Source organism: Equus asinus, chromosome 10, assembly GCF_041296235.1.
Source record: "Equus asinus isolate D_3611 breed Donkey chromosome 10, EquAss-T2T_v2, whole genome shotgun sequence".
NCBI classification, from domain to species: domain Eukaryota; kingdom Metazoa; phylum Chordata; class Mammalia; order Perissodactyla; family Equidae; genus Equus; species Equus asinus.
This window is the reverse complement of record NC_091799.1, coordinates 12,502,174-12,523,005: the sequence shown is the minus strand read 5'-3', so window position 1 is coordinate 12,523,005 and position 20,832 is coordinate 12,502,174. Positions and strand designations below refer to the sequence as shown.

Sequence of the window (20,832 nt, the reverse complement as noted above, 5' to 3'; positions counted from 1 at the left end):
TTGGGGAGCAATGTTCCATGCAGGGGAGAAGGGCTTGCCTGGCCAACCTGGCTGGAGCCTTCAGCGGTCCAGGGGGCTGTGGCTTTGCTTGGGAGGGGCAGGCTGCACGTTCAGGGTCTAAGAGCCCCCAGGCACTCCGGGCTTCGATGCTTCTTTCTAGGACCCTGGAACCTTCCTGTGGTCTGCTCAGGGCACATCAGAGTCGCCCAATCTGCGTGTTGTACAGTATCGCTCTCCCGGGTTGGGTCCACCCTACAATTTGCTGTTGGTCAGAATGTTTAGATAAGCAGAATCTGTCTCAAGTGTTTTGGGAGGATGATATAAATCATTTCAATAAATAAATCCTGAAGCAGAACACCCACCCCATGCCCAACATAATGGGAAGAGCACTGGCTGCCGGGGTGGCTTCCATCACGTGCCGGGCTCTACCACTTCCTGCTGTGTGACCTCGGGTGGTTACCAAACCTCTCTGTGCCTCTGTTTCCTTGTCTGCATCATGAGGATGCCTACTTCACGGGGCAGTTGTCTGCTTTCCCGGAGCGTGCAGAACAGTACCCACGGTCAGCAGCCATCGATTGCAGTATTTTTGCTTTTACAGGCAACAGGGCTAGATGCTGTCCTGCGTGTGCCTTGGCCTGCGTGTGTAAAATCAGCACATTCGCAGGGCGGAATTCCCAACTGAGAGGCTGAAGGCACATTTTAAATGTCGAGCAATACGGCCAGGTTGCCCTGCCAATGAGGACACCAGCTGGCGCCCAGCATGGCATCTGGATGGCCTCTCCTCCCAAACCCTCGCCAATGCCAGGTATTGAAAACTTGTAAATTTTTACCAATATAATAGGTGGAAAATAATACCAGTTGAGTTGTACATCTTTTTATGTAATTGTGAGCTATTTGTTTTCCTTTTCTTCTGTATATTCATTGCCTATTTTTCTTATTGATTTGTATAAGCTCTTGGTTTATTAAGGAATTGAGCTGTGGTCTATCCTGTGGCAAGCTGTTTTTGGCCAGGTCATCTTTGCATTTGAATATATGCGTTTACATATATGTGAGTAGATGCGTGCACACAAACCACACACACACACGTATGTACAGCCTCTGTGTGTCGCACAGATATATGCACACATGCGTGTGTGTGCGTTTGTGCACACAGGACCTTCATATTTGATGTATTCACATCAACCAATATCCTCTGATACAACTCTCTTTGGTGCTGTCCAGAAGGGTCTTTCCTACTTCCAGATTGTATTATAAATCCACACGTGGCTTTTTTCCTAGCTTTTTGTGGTTTTATTTTGCGTGTTTCAGCTCTCTCCTTCTGGAACTTGCTTTGGTGTGAGGAGGGAGGCGGGGCTCAGTCCTTCCCCAGGCTCTTTGCCTCCGAATGACTAGTCATTTGCCCCACCACAATTTAGGGGACGCGCCGGCTTCCCCTCCAATCTGTCGTAGTCTGAGATCCCACACGTCTTCCCGGGGTTATTTCTGGATGCGCTCGGCCCCGCTGACGGGCCTGCACCTCCAGCACAGAGCTGTTTTTGGTGTGGTGGCCTCACCATCAGAGAGGGCTACTCAGGCAGCTTCATTACGGTCGCAGAATTTTCTGGTCTGTCCTCATGCATGAATTGTTTTATTTGAACTGAAAAATCATTTGTTAAGTTCTTTCCAGCACCACCACAGCGAACACTATTGGTATCTTAATTAGCAGGATTCAGTTACATTAACAGATAATTTTAGGAAGAAATGACATTTTTATGTTTAATATGCCTCTTCTTGATGAGGAATTTCCTCTGTTTTTTCCATTTTGTCTTATTTCACATAACTTAGTTGTAATTTTTTCTTCATATAGATCCCGTGTGTTTCTAGTTACGTTTGCTTAGTTATTTTGGAATTTTTTAGTATCGTACAAATAGGTTCTGTTCTTCCTTTTCGCATCCTTGCTGGCTTTGTTGGTTTCTAGGAAAGCAGCTGATTATTGTCACTGATTTGGTGGCCAGGCCCCTGGGTGGGCAGACGAGCCGAGCCCTTCCGGCTGGGCCAGTGCAGGCCCTGCCCCGTGGCTGCGGGGTTCCCCCCTCCCTGAGGAGGACGGTGCCTGGCTGGGGGGTGTGCGTGCTCCAGATGAAAGGAGAGTGTTTGAAGGGAGGGGAGCAGGAGGCGACTGCTTATCTTCTGACTCTTACACCGGCTCTCTCTCTCGTATTAGGAAAAGCAGCACAGGAAGTGGCTGAAGCGAACGGGCTATTCCCCGCTGGGGTTCCCACTTGGACCAGCGGCAGGAGGTGCTCCTTTAATAACCGAGATTCCCTCCCCCGGCTCACTGGAGGCAGCCTGAAAATACCGGGGGCGTGACTCACCCATGGGCACCATTCATGGCGGTCGGGGCTGAGAGAGCAAAGGAGACCCCGATCCCACCCAGAGGGGCCGCCCTGGAGGCTGCGTCCTCCCACCCCGGGGAAGGTCTCTTGTTCAAACAACAGCAAGCTAATTTTCTGTTCTTTTTTTCAAAAGGCCTCAGTGTGGTCACACAGCCACGGGAGCGGATGGACAAGAGCCATACCCAGCTCGTGGATGACTCTCACGCACGTCGAGTGAAAGAAACCAGACACCGGCTCACGTGTTGTACGATTCCGCCCTCTTCTGGCAGCGTGACAAGGCAGGGGAGTGGTCGCTTTGGGGCCGGGTGAAGGGACAGCGGTGGGAGGGCCCAAGGGGCTTCCAGGGAGATGGTCCTATCCGAGTTTTTGACCTGGGTGTCTTTACCTGGGCACACACTTTGCGATCGTTCACTGAGTGACACTTTGTTGATTTGCGCCGTTTTCCAGGGTGCGCATCTCATCTAAAAAAAAAGTTTTTATAAAGTTCCAAAGTGTAGTTTCCTAAAATTCACTTTTCTGAGTCGTAAAATCTAAACCGGAGCACATCTGGATTTCCAGGTCGCAGGAAATTGCAGGCCAAGTCTGGAATACCAACGACACGACGGCCGTGGCCATCGAAGACGGAAATCAAAATGAGGACATCTCTCTGAGGCTGGCCCAACGGCAGGCCCATTTCTTTTCCTTGAAAAGTCCCAAAAGATTATTTTTAGCATCTGAAACTCATCTTTCCCCTCCTAAATATGAACTTTATGTTGCAAGAAAACGAGAGCGTGTGTGCCTTCCCCCAGAGAACCCAAGCTCTGCTGAAGTCACAAAGAAACGCTGTGGCCTCATCCAGCAGGAAAGTAAGACTCCCCCTCACACTTCAAGTGGCTTGAAATTCCCTTCTGGCGAGTAAGCGTTGTAGTGGTTTGGCCCCATCACAGACTCCAGCCCCACAACTGACTGAGTCGAATGCCCCTCTGTCTCAAGGTAGGAAGACCCCGCGCTTTGGTCTGCCGGGACCCGCACCCCGGGCAGTGGGTCCACGACAGTCTGTGCCTCCTCCCGTTGGAGGCAGAGCAGGAGCGCCCCATCCATCATATTCCCCGAGGACCGAGACGAGCTTTGGTTGACAGGGAAAACTGCAACGTGTGCTCCTTCTGGTGGGTTCTGCATTCTTTCCTAGTGAAGTATTGTGCATGGAAAACCAGAATATATGGTCAGCATTCTTCCTATAAACAGAGCAATTGTACACTGCCGAGGAATTACTTGGCGGTGACTGGGGGAGGTTGCCATGGTAACTCTTCCCCAACCATGTGGTCCCAGCATGCTGCCTACGTGGAACGGGGCAGTTGGGTACCCGACTGACGTGTGGCTGCGGAGGCACTGGAGTCTTGCTTCTCTGTTTCCGGCCAGGACCTTGCAAGAGCGTGGCTCTTATTTATGAGACAGCTTGCCTTTGCGTTCTTAGCCATGGGGCCCTTCTGTCACGTGAAATCACATGTGGGAGTCCAGGATGTGAAATAGACGGAGATGGGGTGCTCAAGGCGATGCCTGGGGGGAGGCATGCCCCCACTACTCCTCCTGCACCAGCCACCCCTCCCCAGGGCAGCCCCCCAGAGTCTTCGGGGGACCCCTTATGGCTCCAGAAAACAAGTTTGGGAACTACCAATCTCTTCAGTTTCTACCCAGAAGATCTGTTTCCCACTCCCTCTAAACTGTGTTCTAGAAAGTTCACCTTCAGTCTGTGTGAATCCAGGCAGGCTTTACGTACGAACCTCATTCCAGCACGAAGGTTGCCTAGAGTGTATACATGGAACTATTTTCTCGCTGGCTTTCAGTTGAATCTCAGATGTTTTCCTGGAGGAATAAAAGTTTGGCTCCGGACGGTCTTGAAAATCCTAGTCAAGAATTCCATATGCCCTTGGACACGCAGCTCGCCTTTTTCCGTGGCTGGTTTATGTGCAGTTAATTCTTCCAACACCCCCTTGAAAGGGAGTCAATGAACAGTCAATCCTCATGACTTTTTTGTAGAGCTAATTAAAAGCACGCTTGCCATATATCAAAACACGCCACGTCGACCAGCCTCCTCTCTAGGAGCTACCTATGGCTCTGCGCAGCCACAGGCTACGGCAGCCTTCCCGAGGGCTGCGCTTCTGGCATTCTCCTGCCCTGGTTGCTGCAGGAAGCTTCCTGAAGGCTCTCAGATGATGGCTTTTCAAGCGCCCGAGGGGTCTAAGTCGGGGCTCAGAGCCTCTCCCATCCCCTCCTCTCCGCCCCCCGCCCCCCGGGGCAGCCTCGTCTGCAGCGTCTCTTCCCTCCCTTACACCCGGCCACAGTGCCTTGAGCTCTGGGTTTGGCTCTTCCCACTGAGGCCTGTCAAGATGGAGTGTCTGGGAGCCTGGGGACTGGAGAATGACGTACCGATGGTCTCGGGGGACTGCTTTTGGGACCAACGCCTGAAAGAGAGTGAGGAGCCCAGGACTGGTGGAGGGAGAGCGTGAACTGTGGTGCAGTCATGACAGGGCCGCAGCCCCCCATGCGGAGCTCTGGAGCTGGGATGTCCCGCCTTTGCAGGTGTCCTGCCTCGAGAGAAGGGGGATGAGCCTCTGTGTCCCTAGTGATCAGTCATTACACGTGGGCTGGCCCGGGGCGTGGAGGGGGTCTGACTTTGCATAGGGAGCTCTTTCCGTCCAGAGCAGCTCCAGAGAGAGACGCGGATGTGAGTGGCAGCAGCAAGCACTCCTGGCGTGTTCTGTTCTGGCGGAAACAACACCTTGGTCTCGAAGGGGCATCTGAGCGCACTCCAGCATCCCCGCCTGTCCACCCCTTGTGTGGCTCACACCCACCTGCTTCCTAAGGTACATCCGCCACCTGGAAAACAGCTCCTCCAGGATGCTGGCTGCCCCTTTCCCATTTCCCAGGGGCACGCCCCCGCCAGGCATCGCCTTGAGCGTCCCGTCTCCGTCTATTTCACATCCTGGAACAGGTTAGGGGGGGTCACACAGCAGCCTCTACCCTCACCCCATTGTGGCTCGTCTTGAAGGTGAAGCCGCTGCTCATCATTTCTCCCCTCCACCACCCCGTCTCCATTTCTCTCATCCTGACTGTCACCTCTGCTGGTTCAGGCCAGTCTGGAGGGGAGCCAGACAGCCCTGAGCGGGTTCAGAGTCCCTGGTTTCAGACCTTTTTGCCTGTAGCTGCAGTGTCTGTCGGCTTGCCATCACACGGGGTTAGGGGCAAACAGAGAACAGACGACAGGTCCCTCCCTGCCCCCACCCCATGAGCAGGGCAGTGGCTCCCAGTTAACCGGCCAGTGACCCCGCAAAGAGATCATTTCCTGCCTGATCTGCTGGTCTCTTGGCACGAGGAGCCTGAAGTTGCCAGGACGCTGTCATGGGTGGAAGTTGGGGATTCTTGCTGTGTCTCTGGTGAAAGTATTTCTCTCTGGGGACCTCCAGTCCCCAGATCCTGAAGTGCGTGGATGGGAGACAGGCTCCCCAGGTAACCACTGGGAGTGCTGTGGGCAGGCCCACCGTTCCTCCCACCCCTTGGTTCTTAGACCCAGGTATCACACCTCCTGGGTGTAGACCGCATCCTGGAGGAGGCAGCCCCGTCCTCCCCGTCTCAGGGCGTCATCTGCAAGCCAGCACCTCCGCTGCACCTTCCAAAGGCCCTCCCGTGGGGGCCTGGCACTGCTGGGGCATCTGAAGGTCTTCCCTGGCCGGGGGGCTCCCCTGGGCCATCGGAGCCTCTAGCCCTCCCTGGGGGGGGCCTCGAGAGGACCTCCATGAACTGGCCTCCAGACGAATGGTTCTGCAGGAACTCCCGCCGGGAGAACCTCGTCCTCGGTTACTGCTTATCAGATGTTGGGAATATTCATTTAAAGTGTTTGGGCCATAGTTACAGTCTTTCCCCACCATTAAAAAAGAAGGTTTTCTGTCTCATGACAATACATTTCACTGTAAGCCGCCGCCCCTCATTTCTGGTTTGTTTTGGGACCCCACTCTTGGGGCAGAATATTGTCCTGGTGGCTTGAGATGGACACCTCACTCCTTCTCAGCTTCCAATACCCATCCCCTTCCCATGTCTTGTTGGCCCTCAGTGTCACGCAGTTGTCTTTCATTCATTCAGCAAACCTCCGTGAGTCGCTGTGTGTCAGCCTGCACAGACACAGGGCTCACAGAGACGGCTCAGCTTCGGCTCCTGCCCTGCGGTGTCCAAGAGCAGAGGACGACACAAGCGGATGTGCAAGCAGACCCGAGGGGAGCAGCCTGCAGCTGCTGCCTGCGGGACGTGTCACCCCACATCCCTCGGGATTCATCTGTGACCCCTGACCCTCCGACATGGAACCCAGGGCCCACCGCCTGTTAGGGTCCTGCCGGCTACGCCAGTGTGCCAGCGTCCTTGGCAGAACCCAGTATCTACCCGCCCCTGGCTGCAGTTCCCATGTCATTGACGCCATAGGCCCCTCCTTCTTGGGGGAGGTGGGGACACACCACATAACCAGCATTCACATCTTCGCACCAAAGCTGGCTTCCACTCCGTGGTAGTGCCGACTACTGGTCTGGCTATTTCAAGCCCTCAGCACCCCAGGCCCAGCCATCTCTGTGCTCATCCATCCCTCTTCCTAGGGCTCTGAGCTCTGATCCCTCAGGAGAGGCATCTCTGGGCTGCACTGAGCCAGGCGTGAGTGGTGAGGAGAAAGGGCAGGGGTGGTGGCCATTGCCTGGCAATGGACTAGAGCCCCACCCAGGACCATCGCCATCCTTATCCGTGGCGGCCACCTCTGCCCGGTCTGGTCCTGCTTCATCCACTGCCTCCAACCTCTCTTCTCCCTCCTCCCCCAGAACCCTACCTTCCATCTCCTCTCCTTCCCGGTATGCTGGACAACTGCAGCTTTGTGTCTGCTCTGCTCCCAGCTCTGAGCGAGCTCATGCGAGCCCCTGCCCCTCTTTGGGCTTCCGTTTCATCTATAACATAGAGCAATGGCAAAGCAAACTTGTTTCTTTGACCATCCCCATCAGTTACAAGCAGTGGCCAGAGGGCTGTGTTGAGAAGGATTCTGAGGCAGACCTGACCGATAGGAAGGAGAGCTGTGATTGATTAGCAATGTCTGCTGTGGGACTGAGAAGGAAGAGGGGCGAGATCGGTGCCTGTCCTGCGCTGTCCTCGGAGTAGACAGCACTTTGTCACCAGCTCTGTTGGCGTTTCCACATCCACCTCATTTTGCTTCCTCTGCGAGGAAGACAATGATGACCTTCTTGTTAGAGCAAAGAAATCTGCGACCTGGAGAAGTTATATCCCCAAGGCACACAGCCTGCCGTGGCAGAATCGGTTGTCAGGCTGGGTGAGACGGTGGAGCTGAGCGGTCCCAGGCGCCGATGCTCCGTCGTCCTGGAGGATGGAAAGGCTGGGTCACAGAGCTGCCAGGTCTTGGCTCCCCGACCCCTTCAGCCCAAGTCGAGACCCCAGAGGTCCTGGGAGCCACCCTGCAGAAGCCACCGTGACGAGGGACAGCATCCTTCTCGGCAAGGGAGCTCGAGCTCTGCCTGGACGGGGCTGGCAAGGGCTGGAGCTCCCGCGGCAGCTGGCCACCAGGCTCGGTTGCATCAGCCCCCTGGCCCCGCCCACAGCTGTGGGCGCCAGCGAGCACCATCTTGGGAGTAAACGCATGTGAAGCCCTGGCTGTCTTTGAAACCCACAGTCTGCTCTGACGGGGTCACTCTCCACTCGGATCCCTGCTCTGCAGGCTTGAATGGGATGCATCCACCATTCTTTAGATCAGGACCTTCCTTTTTCACACGTGTGGCCTTTTCTGCACAAGAGGTTTCTCTTATTCATCCCTGGATATCTGCAAGGCTTGGCACTAATGAGGGACACCGAAAAGCAATTCCTGGGATTGCTCCATTTTCCCTCGTAACTAGGAGTTGAAGTGACAGTGATTCAAGCCGGTGTCAGAGCTGATGGGGTGTCTAACTTAGTGTCCTAATTGATGGGACAATACGGTCCAACTTGCTCTTCATCTTGGGGAGCCCGGACTCCTTATGGAGGATTCTCTGACCCATTCCACCACCCCCCAGTGGCTGGTCTGGGGGCGCCCTGCCCCCCGGCCTCCCACCCAAGCCTCTTTCAGACCCACTCTCCCTCCTGACTCTGCTGCAGCAGAGAAGAGCTATAAATCAGCCTTCCTTCTGGGATGATTAAAAAAAATCACTCTATTAACCATTGACTCACAGTCTAAAAATGTGCTCATGGCATAGTTGTGGCCACTGAGCCTGGTTTGGTGGGACAGCCCTGAGCCTCGCTCAGCCTGGGCCTTTCCGCGGGGACCATCCTTTCTAAGCACGAGTTGCCGCCAGCGCCTTCCTGTCCACCCGCCACCCTTTGCTGTTCCTTCTCTGCTTTCGGCCGTGGGGTTTGGCCCGAGACCCTGGTAGAGGGGGACGGAGGGAGGAAGCCATCTGGAGAGGAATCAGTGTTCAGACGAGAAAGGAAATTGCCCTGAGATGATTGAAACGGCAAGCGGAGGAGAAACCTGGACGCCAAGTTAAATAGAGGGGGGAGGGGGAGGGGCGGGTCCCCGCCTCGGCCCTGCTCTGGGTCCTCTCGCCGGGCCATGCAGTGCCCTGCTCTGCTGACACTGGGGGCCGGCAGACAGGGCCGGGGTGGGGCGCACCGAGGAGCTGGTGTCTCCTTCTGCCTCCCTGGGACCAGCCGGGCTGGCCAGGAGTGGACAGGATCCCTGGAGATGTGGAGGCTCCCTCAAGAGCCCACTGGGGAGGTCAAGGCCAACGTGACCAAGGCGCTCTTCCACGTCATCCCCTTGCAATGATCTAAGGCAGGCCACGCTGACCACCAGCTGTAGGCTGGGCACCACTCCGAGCTTTTCGAGCACCATCTCCTCGCAGTGGTCTTCGGGGCCCTGGGGCTGTTTGCCCTGTTAGCAGATGAGAAAACTGAGGGCTGCGCCCAGCCGTGCCTGCGTCCCTGGAGCCAAGTGTGCCTGGACTGTGGTTTCCCCGAGGGCAGGGCAGGGCAGGGCCTGTCACCAGAGCCTTGCTGCTGGTCAGGGCCTAGTGGCCCTGGGGGCTTGGTCAAAACTTAGAGCGATGCGCTCTGAGCTTCAGACACTCCTTATTTTAGGTACTGCTTTTGCTGAGGCTCCAGACCAAACACACCGCCCCTCGGCCAGCCAGCCTACGGGGTTTTCCTTTCAAGCAAGTGGAAGCAACTGGTTTGGGGCTGGGGGTGACCGAACAAGGGCGCCAAGGCCGATGGGGCGTGTTGGCGGAGAGAACAGCCACAGCATGACTGCAGTCAGTGACCCGGCCCCCAGCGGCTGTCCCCGGCTCCCAGCTCAGCCCTGGGCCCCACAGCCTCCCTGGGCCTCAGAAGTGTCTGGAGACTGGACAGGGACGGGCTTGCGGACACAGGTCCCCACAGCACCTCCTCCTGGTTCCTAAGCAGCTCCACTGCCGCGCTCAGAGGCACCTGCAGCTGTGGTTCGATTTGAGGGCGGGAGCAGCGGTGGGCTCTGCCCTGAGGACCGCCCTCAACGGCCTGGGGGCAGAGCATCGCCCCAGCGATCATGATCATCACCAGACCTGCGTGCAACACACACTCCTCCACTGCCTGTTGCTTGCCAGGCACGGTGCGGCCGCGGAGCCAGCGGAGTGCAGACCCGGCGACTGTGCTGGGCCTGGGCGAGCAGGGGCAGAGGAGAGCCCGGGCCTGAGGTTTCCGTGCACACTGCCCACTTCCTCTGGGACTCCCAGCTTCCCCAGGGGCTCGGGGCAGGTTGCAGAGGCAGAACAGCCTACCCTCTGTGTCGCAGCCATTAGTGAGCCCCCTCTCCGAGCCAGGCCGTGACAATGAAGAGGATCACTCCCAACCTGGTGGGACTCGACAGACACACAAAGAGGCAAAATCTGTGTGACTTGCTCCCCTCATACTCGGGGTCCCTCTCCCCCTCAGCACCCCCTGTCAAACCCAGCTCTCCAGGTGCACTGCCAGATCCTTCAGGAAGTTCCCCTGAAGGCCCTCGGTGCCTGGGTCTCCACGGAGAAACACGCATGGGCCCCTGGTGCTGACGGTGATGTCGTCACTGGCGCCTCTCCTAACTGAACTCCGTGGAGCTCCCGTCTGAGAAAGTCTCTCCTTACACCTTCCTGCTGAAAGCCGTTCCAGGCAGAGGAGGGGGAGGAGAAAGAGGAAGGTCAGGGAGGGGGCATTCCATTTCTCACGAATGTACCGAGTGTTGTAGAAAGGAGGGGCATTAACCTGCTGGGGGCGCTGGGAGCAGAAGGGCAGGCGGTGGGTCCCCAGGGAGGCGGAGAGCGAGGTGAGTCCTGCAGGCCTGGCAGGGAAAGCCAGGTGCAGGCAGAGGAGGGCGGGCACTCCAGGTGACCCAGGGAAGCAGATGCTCTGTGGGACGGGGGAATGGTGGGGACTGAGGTGAGCAGACAGATGTGGACAATGAGGGGACATGAACATTTAGGGTTCAAGAATGTAAGAGCGGGTGTGGGGACGGACCGGGGTGGCTCAGGCCCAGCCCAGAGGAGGTAGGACCGGTGGAGGCTGGCAGAGGGTGGGGGCTCAGCCGGGTTCCCTCCTCTTTGGGTTCGAGCCTGCCTTGACTGTGACCTGGCCCCTGGGGTTCGGTTTCCATCTGCGACAGGGTCTGACTCCTCCTGCCCTGCCTCCCTCGGCCTGCGGTGAGGGTTGCATGGACCATTTGGGTGACACTGTGCAGCTGTTACAGTGTCAGGCCCACGTAGGACTGAAGCAGCTCCTGCTGGTGTGGACCACTGGGGCCCGCCTCGGGGAGCCGTCTGCAAGTGAGGCCCAGGCGGACCCCTACAGAGCACAGCAAGCCTCCTGCTCCGTCAGGCCCCAGCAGACACTCTGGAGGCAGACAAACACCCCAAGGAGTGGAAGGCCACCTCTGTAGGTTACAGGCCGGCCCTGCCCCTATTCCAGGCCAGGGCACACATCACCAGTCCAGCCCGGGCTCATTCCAGCTGAATCGGAGACCGACCTCGCCGACCTCGCTCCGCCTTCCCGTCAGCGCTGTGGAGCCAGCCCGGGGGCATGCAAGGTGACATTCGCTGGCAGTCCTGGCCGTGGGTCCACCATGGTCCTGGGCTCTGCTGGGATGAGCTGCACAGAGAGACAGCACATGTGATGTGCAACCTTAGTCTTCTAAAGACACGCCGAGGAATGCGTGCGCTGGGGCAGGATCAGAGGATTGCCTGAGAAGGCAGAGGCTGTCTGGAACCGGGGCATCTGGAGAGCAGACGTGAGGTTTGAGCTCATTCTCATGCTGGGCCAGCAGTTCCCACGAGGCCGCGGAGCTGGCCTGGCCTGTGGGTGGGGATCAGGGTGGGGTTCGAGCTGTCCAGAGGAGCCCAGAGGGTCAGTGGTCCCCAGGCTATGAGTCCAATCGTGGTGAGAGTGTCCAGCAGCTGCAGCGGCTCCCACACAGGGCCTGGCTTCTTTGACCCTCTGGGTACAAGAAAACTGGGTCCTCAGGAAGGCTCCTGAGGTACGTCACGGGGTGAGGTGGACTGAGGACTCCTGTCCATGCCACTCACCATGACCAGGCTGTGTGGCCTTAGCAGACTGCTTACTCTCTCTGGGCCATTGTTTCCCCGTTATGAATCTGCCCTGCCCCTTGGTGATCATTGTCACGTGGATCCTGCCCTCTAGACCAGCAGTTGCTAAAACTGCACTGACGAGGGGGTGGCCGAGGGAGTGTGGTCCACTGACGTGGAAATGTGTGGGAAGGTGTCACAGACAACAGTTGAAGGATCCCAGGAACCTTCCCTCTGGACCACAGAACTGGTCAGGGTGGGAGGACGTTTTGAAGTCTTTTGATAAATTACTTCCGGTGCCCAGAAGAGAAGGCCCTGGAACCAGCTGGGACCTATTTCTTTTTAGACGGGAAAGTGAGACCCTGAGCGGGCAGGGTCTTCCCCTGGGGATGGTGGCTCGGTTGGGGATGTGGGGGGCGGCAGAGCTCTCCCCGAGCCTGACTGCCATCTGGTTGACTGTCAACTCTGGGGCACGCTCCTCCCTCCAAGAGCTTCCAGTCTCCTGAGTCCAAACCGGAAGTCTGTGCAAGCAGAATGGTGGCCAGCGGGGAGCCTTCTGGGCACCTACTGTGGGCCAGGCCTGTGTCAGGAGCCTGGGGGATGTAAGAACAAGTCTGGCAGAATCCACGCTCTCTGGAGTGTGCCCGCCCACCTGAAAGGGTGGGTGACCTCACACTGTCAGTTGCCAAGGGCAGGGGCTGCGGGGCAGGCTGCCAGGGTGTCCAGGGTGGGTGGGCTGGGGCGAGAGGCTGGGGCGAGCCACGAAACACTGCCCTGTGGCAGCCACCGTCCGCTGAGCTCTCGCCACTCCACGCTGAGTCCTCCAAATCACGTTTTAGAGATGAGGAAACAGACCCAGGGGTGTCAAGACCTCCTGGGGTTTCGAGGCAAGTGAGGGGCAGAGCAGTTTTGAACCCAGGCTTGCCTGAGGCCACCGCCCCCTGCTCTTTACTCCTGGGCTATGCGCCCATAGCAGAGGCGGACTCCTGCCTGACATTCGGGGGTCCCTTGGGGCTGGAATTGTGGGCGGGGGTCTCACTGATGGTGGCCGGGTGGTGAAATAGAGAGACAGCACGCCAGCATGCTTGGGTGTGGGGCCGACGGCGCGTCTAACACTTGAGCTACGTCACCCTGTGCCTGCAGAGACGCCGGCCCAGATGTCCTGGCTCTTTCTATACATTGTGTCTCTGCCTAAGCTATGCAGTCTGCAAGGAAACAGATTTACACGAGAATGCTGGGGCTCAGGAATCCCCCAGGGGGCAAATGTTCCAACAGGCAGGAAGTGAGCTGGAGCAGGGCTTTGCTCCTCACGCACCACGAGTGAGAGGTCCAAGCCCAGCCAATCAGCTGTCTGGAACGGCCACTCGGCTCGCAGATGGGTGCAGAGGACAGTACTGGGGCCCATGTGTGGGAGCGAGGAGTGTGTCAAAGGGCAGATTCTTCTCTTTCTCATCCGCAAAGCCAGACTGCGCCTGAGCTGTCACATTGGGAGTCTCCAGCCGCCATATGCAATCGGTTCCCTGTCAGAGATGCACTTCTTCCGGATGGTGCTTTCCTGGGTGAGGGGAAGGATTTCAAACGCCTCTGCGTAATTTGCAAGAACATGTAAGAAAAGGTTAAAGGTTCTACAATGGCCCCTGTGTCATGGCTCCTCTGCCCGGTCAGCGTGGCCTCCTGGCCAGGTCCTCCCACGCAAAGCTGGCCCCCGAGTGTTGGAAAGTTAATAAAGCTCATGCCGGGAGGCACATAGTGCAGCGAGGCAGGGCCAGCGATGGCGTCAGACCACCTTGGGGCCAGTACTTGCTCCTCCATGCAGAGCTGCGTGACCCCGGGCAACCACAGGCCCTCTGAACTTTGACTCCCTGGTCCACACGTGGGGTCATGCACACTTGCTGGAGTCCATGCTCACAGGCTGCGTCCCACCTCTGCCTGGAACCCGATGTGGCCTCAGTCAGGGCCGAGGGAATGGACTGCATCTTTGGGTCAAGTGCCAGACCCCTCCCCAGGGCACCTCAGTGATGCAGGGGGAAACCCACCTGGAGATGTGAAAGGACCTGACAAATAGAAGTGGCGAGCAATAGGATATATTGGAGTATATGAGGAAGCCATTTGGTGTAAACCTAATTCGGCCTGACTTTGTTTTTCCAAAAGGGCCTGACATGGCAATTGAGCACGCATTGTATATCTGCTTAGACATTTCCTATGGCCAGAACAAAGGCCCTTGAGATAAAGGTGCAACTTCCCCCCACATTGGCATTTCCTTAGGGATAAGCATCTTTCCTTAGGCTGGGAACTGATTGCTGTGCTCACCTTTGACCACCCAGCTCACCTGTGACCACCCAGCTCGAGACAACAGATCTGCCACCCTGCTGTGTTCACCGAGACAGCAGACCTACCTGCTGTTGCCATCAATGGCTGTGCCGACAGAGCAGTCTCGTGACTATTGTAAAAGGGACATTTCAATCACATGTGAAAGATCCTCTCTGGGGGTATATAACCACTCTGTACACCCTACTTCTTTGGTGCCCTTTCTTCCTTCGGGAAGAAAGGCCCCAGTCCACGGTCCTCACATTTCAGTCCAGAATAAACAAGGAAGTGTCTGGTTTATGTGCAGCTTCAGATGCTTTTCCTTCTGTTTTGTTTAGTGAGAGATGCATGTTGGAGTGCATTTTTTCCCCATGTGGATGACCCATTGTAACAGCACCAGTTGTTGAAAAGACCATACTTTCTCCATTGAATTGTCTTTACATTGTCAAAAATCAGGTGAACAGCACCAAAAACAATGAATTACTTAAGTATAAATGTAACAAAGTATGTGCAGGATCTAGATGTGGAAAAATACACAATACTAGCGAAAGACCCCAAAGAAGATCTAAGTACAAAGAGAGAAATGACCAGCCACGGGCTGGGAAAAATATTGGCAAATCTTCTATCCGATTAAGGGCTTATATCTGGAATATATTAAGAACCCTTAAAATTCAACAATAAGAAAGCAACTCCATTAAAAAAGTGGGCAAAAGATCTGACGAACACTACACGAAAAAATATCCATGGCGGATACGCACAGGAAGATGCTCCACGCCACTGGTCAGCGGAGAAATGCAAGTTAAGGCAACAATGAGACATGACTGCCCACGTTAGGATGGTCAGCAAACACCACCCCCAAATGCTGGTGCGGTTGGGAGTCACGGGAACTCTCATGCTGCGCTGGGGGGAACGCACAGGGGGACAGCCACTTTGGAAGACGTTTTGGCATTTTCTTCTAAAGTAAACATAGACCCCCGATGTGACCCAGAGTCACACTGCTATGGAGTTACCTAGGTGAACTGAAAACAAAGCCTGCGTGTGGATGTTTATAGCAGCCTCATTCACCATCACCAAAACCTGGAAGCAACCACGATGTCCTCCAACAGGGGAATAAACAAACGTGGTACCTCCAGGCAATGGACTGCTACTGAGCGATAAAAAGGAACGCGCTATTAACTCATGCAGCGTCACGGATGAGTCTGAAATGCATTTTGCTAAGTGAAAGAAGCCAGACCAGAAAGGCTGCATATGGTGGGATTCTACTTACAGGACGTCCCGGAAGACGCAAAGCTATAAAGATAGAAAACAGATCAGTGGCCGCCAGGCGTTGGGGACTGGGGGAAGTGGCGGATGGCAGAGGACAGGCACAGTTCTTTTAGAGGGGGTGGAATTAATCTGCATGGCATGGGGTGGCGGGCACATGACACTATGCATTTTTCAAAACCCATACAACCCGACATCACAAGGAGCGAAGCTTAATGCGTGAAATTTTTAAAAATCAACGGAAAAGGTGTGGGGATCCCAGGACGGCGTCCAGGCTGTGCCAAAGGCTCTAAGTGTGTCGGATAGAACATCTCTGAAGGGAATGGGGGAAAGTCACTGTGGAATGCAATGCCTAAGTCACTGTGGAAAATGGTATTTTGACTAGAAACTGTAAAACCAAAGAGAAGAGGAACCACGCGTCAATGCCGTCCTAGCTGGTAAAGCTCTTTCTCACGGGCCCGGGGTCACAATTCTGAAACTTCCGTGCATGCACACTGGGAGGGAATAAATGAGAAAGTACAGGGATGGTGGAATCTGGGTTTCTCAATGTTGGAGGAGGAGCTTGCAGGCCAGCAAGGAGGAGGTGCTAGAAGGAACCATGTGGTCCTGGGTTAAAGTTGGAGGCATCAGCATGAACCTGTGTTGGCTAACGTAGGTAGAGATGGACAGATACATCAACAATTATAGATACGTGTGCACACACACAGTAGTATACAAACGTGGATTTCCTAGCTGTGTCAGCTGAGAAGATGAGAGACAATGATGCCCCAGCAGCAATGAGCACACCCAGTGCCCAGATCTTGGTTTCTAACACTGCTCTCCAATAAAAGGAGCCAGGGCCCCTCAGAGAAACCACTGGTTCTAGGGCTGGGGCTGGAAATGTACAAGATGAGCCTGGAGCATCTTGTAGAAGCGGGAAGTAAGGACGTGCTCAAAACACAGAAGGATGGGGCATGTCAAATGATTGAATAAATAAACAAATGGGGAGAAGAGACAAATCTCCCACGCAGAATTCTAAATAATTTATGTAGATACTCCTCTCTTCCCCACCCAACCTGGAGAGCGGGCTGGGCTTCGTGACTTCCTTCCGCAGAGGACGGTCTGCAGGGGGAGAAAGTGACTTCACAGTGGAGATGCCCAGCAAATTGGCCCTCAGGAGGAGCTCAAGGCCAACATCAACAGTGACGAGTCATGGTGACAGCAGGGTCTCGGGATGACGTGATAGGAAGGGCACTAACTCTGGGGTCTTCCTCCCCGAACCCATCGTCTGAGTCATGACAAAAACCCGAGACAAATCTCAGTGGAGGGACGGTCCACAAACCCCTGCCCGGTGCTCCTCAGAACTGCCACGTGTGTCAAAAACAGTGGGAGTCTGAGAGCTGTCGCAGCCCCGAGGAAGCGAAGGGGACGGGATTTTTAAAAGGTAAGGTGGTGGCCTGGATGGGATCCTGGGGCAGGAGAAGGACGCTAGGGAAAAGCCGGTGAACTGGGAATAAAGTGGAGAGTTTAGTTAACGGTACGAACACCCGTTTAGTCAATCACATTCCGGTGTCATCTCTTGGTTTTGACAAATGTCCAGTGGTAACTTGAGATGCCGGCAATGGAGGAAAGCGGCGCGGGGTCTACAGGAACTCTCTTTGCTAACTCTGTGACTTTCTTGTAAATTCAAAACTATTCTAACATTGAAAGTGCATCTTCCAAAGCAGTTGGGCTTATTTGTGTGACTCAGTTTCTGGATTCTCTAGCTCATTCTGCTGACTCCTGATTGTACGCTGATAATGTGGTCTCTGGCTGCGTCGTGCGTCTTGGAGCTGGGTGGTGTGAGTCCTTCAGGAGGGCGGGACTGGGACCATCTCTGGGCCCCTGAGCACATGAGGCTTGGATGTGTGGAGAGGCACAGCCCAGCGCTCCTGCATGCGGGCTCTGGGGACAGATCCACTGGGTTTGATCCCTGGCTCCACCATCAGTTGGCTGTGTGACGTTGGGTAACTTACTTAACTTCTCTGTGCCCTGGTGTCTTTGCCTGTCAAATGGGAAAATTGCTGTACCTCCTTCAAGGTGTTACAGAAGGATTAAATGAGATATTACTGTAGAAATGCTGAGGGTAGCATGTGGTACACAGCAGTAAGGGCTCCAAAAGGTGTCAGCCATGGCTATTCTGCAGTTGACATGTGATGGAGGGGTGTTGCAGGAATGAACGAACAAATGGCAATGCCTGACTCCTGCTTCATCAGAACCACTTATCAAGGCACCTGGCCAGAGAGCAGAGAGCTCAGGGGAGCATGCCAGCTGTGTGCATGGGGACATGGCTCTCCTCCCTGCCCACGTTTGTGGATGATGTGGCCCCGTTCATCCTGCCCAGCTCACAGGACAGTGGAAGGCAGGGGCAGAGGGCAACCCCTCCGGCGCTGAGGTTAGACGCGCCTGGGGTGGTTTCACAGCCACCCCCCGGCGCTGACACCTCGTCACAAAAGAAGGACAGGTGTCATTATCTCCCAGCATCGCAGGGATAGGAATAATAGAGAACGAGATGGAGAGGAGCCTGGTGCTCCGTGTGCTTCCACGTGCAAGGGGCTTGTTGGTGCATCCCGCCTCGCAAAAGTGACTTTAGTGCCGTAGAACACAAAATCGCATTGAGACGCCAAGACGTACCCACCAGATGGACGAAAATGAAAATCTCTCTCAAGGTCAGTGTTGGCAAGAACGCAGAGCTTCAGGACACTTTGCCTCCGCTGGCGGGAGTGGCAACGGGAGAAGGAGTCCGTGTGATCTCCTAGGGCCGAAGGGCCATCTGCCCCGGAGCCAGGCTTCCCGCTCCTGGAACTGTGGCCCGGAGAAACCCGCGCTTGCGCGCCAGCACTGGGTACAAGAGGTCCAGAGCAGCTGTGCCGGAGCCCAGATGCCCACCAAGAGAAAAACGGTTAAATAAAGGATGGTGCGCTCATGCAGCGAACTCACACACAGCGAAACAAGGCCGTGACGACAGAAAACAAGACCCACCCACCCCCGCACCCACAAATAGACCCAACCCCACGAAACAGCAAGGGTGAACCCCAAAGATAACCTTGAGGGGGAAAAAACCCAGACATAAAAGAACACTTACCGTATGATTCCATTTATATAACATTAAAACACAGACGAAAGTCAACTGTATTGTTAGGGCTGCATAATTAGATGGTAAAACCAAAGAGAATGAGAAGGAAGCAATTACCAGCGGAGTGAGGGGGGTGGTTCGCTCCGGGGGGTGGGCGGCCTGCGTGTTGGCAGCTGTCTCTGTCCTGACCTGGGCCGGGGGGGGGGGAGTTGGGTACATGGGTGTTTGCTTGATAATAATCGATATCCTCTTTTGTATGTTATATTTCAGAATTAGAATAATCTTAAAAATTAAGATATCTGGGAGAGCTGAGGCAATTTGAGTGCCCTTGAAAAAATATCCCAGAAATAATTCACAGAGGGCCCTGGTGCCCGTTTTCACGAAGCACCCTGGTGTGGCGGGAAGAGTGAGGCCTTTGGACCAAGGAGGAAGAGGACTCGAAGGCTGGTGCTGCTGCTTCTTAGATATAAGGCCTCAGGCAAGACCCTGAACCTCTCGAAATCTCAGTTTACCAATCCATAAAATGGGACCAAAAATACGTACCTGGAAGAGCAACAGGAAGGGTTGTACGTGCCCAGTGCCTGGTCCTAACAGGTGACGTCTGTCGCTGTTGACGCTGATGTTATGACAGATGTCTGGGGGAGCTAGATCTGAAGTTGGCCACCCTCAGTTCCTGCCTTCCCGTCCATCGAGGCCATCACCCTGTCACAAGGTGGGGTTAATCTCCCCTCCCCTTGAATCTGGGCTGGGCCTGTGGGCACCTTGACCAATAAAACACAGCAGGAGCAACGTCCGAGAACTGAGCTCTCTGAAGGCAGGGCTGAGGGCTTCCTGGGCCGCAGGTTGTCCCTGCGGCTGCAAAGCCAGGTCACAGGGGAAGTGGCTCCCCAGCTTGCGGGTGCCAGCCGGCCTCAGGCGGCTCTGGGAGGCTGGAGAAGCTGCATGAGGACCAAAGCAGGGCGTGTTCGGTTCATAGGAGCCGAATGTTTCTGCCAAGCGTGAAAGCTAAGAGACGCCCGTGGCAGCCGGGCATGTCCTCACCTGATGATTTATCGAGTATTTACTGAGCACGGGCTCTGGGCACGGGCGCTGCCGTAGCCCTGGGGTGCAGTGTGAAGGCCAGGTCTCCGTCCGTCCCTCGCGGAGCCCCATGAACAGCTCCAGAAGCTCCACAGTCACAGTCGAGGTCACGCCTTCCTCCAGGTCTGTGAGGGAAGCTGGAGGAGGAGCCACAATTCCAGCCGCTGTCCTCGGAGCCCCGTCAACGGGAAGGGCAGGAGGATGGACAGGGGTATCTAGCTGTTAGTACGGCCCCATGGCAGGACGCCTCCCCCTTTGCCAGCCTGTGAGGGGGTGTTGGGATGCACCAGATCTGACGACCTGGAGCCCAGTGCTCACATGCGAAGTCTGGTCCTCCGCCATGTCAGTTGGTGTAATCCTTCTAGAAGGAAACTTGGCACATCTTCGCAGGAGTGGATTTAGCCTGTCTGAAACTTAAACACATGTAAACACACGCATGTGGGCACACACACACGCACACTCCAAAATTCTTGGTTGTAACTACCGATTCCAAAATTATTTGATCTTTTGCTATTTTTCTTTTGTGGTACCTTAAAGAAAGATCAAATTTAGACACCCAAGCTGACTCTATTCAGTTATGCTTGTTGTTTTAAACACTTTAGAGTAACGCTGGGCGTGTGTGAGCGAGAGAGGAGGCTGGGCTCGGGCGCCTGTTCCTGTGCTGGAGCCGGGCGTCGTTTCGGAGACGTCTGAGGTTTGGCTCTGTGCCCAGACCTCGAGTCCTGTCGCGAGAGCTCCGCCATCCAACGTTTGTAACGACAGCCAGGATGAGTTTATGTTAAGGCCATAGTTGAGTCCATGCCTGAGGCTTACGTACACACGTGTCGTGGACCGTTTGAAGGCTTAGCGAAAGATTGTATGCTTTTAAAGGAAAAAGTTTACTTTTGAAATATGAGTATGTAGGAAATTCATAAAGTGTTTTGGCAAAAGACAAAACAAAGTGAACAAAAAATAATCTGAGGGATATTATTAATTCAAAGAAAATACACGGAGAAAGGCAAGGATGGACGAGGACCAACACATCACTCGGAAATGTCACAAAGTACAAATTAAAAGCGACCGAGACGGCCACATTTCTAGATGAAAGGTGAATGCCAAATGGGGAAAAATGCTCACAAAGGGAAATGCACGAGTC

General features: G+C 55.1%; 1 long non-coding RNA gene across 1 annotated transcript; it reads left to right on the top strand.

The window, feature by feature from the left end:
• Positions 1-593: 593 nt before the first annotated feature.
• Positions 594-6,266, top strand: LOC139046454 (uncharacterized). Its single transcript, XR_011506553.1, has 3 exons — positions 594-805; positions 2,204-2,279; positions 2,509-6,266. It is a non-coding gene; the product is annotated as an uncharacterized lncRNA (long non-coding RNA).
• The last annotated feature ends 14,566 nt before the right edge of the window (positions 6,267-20,832 follow it).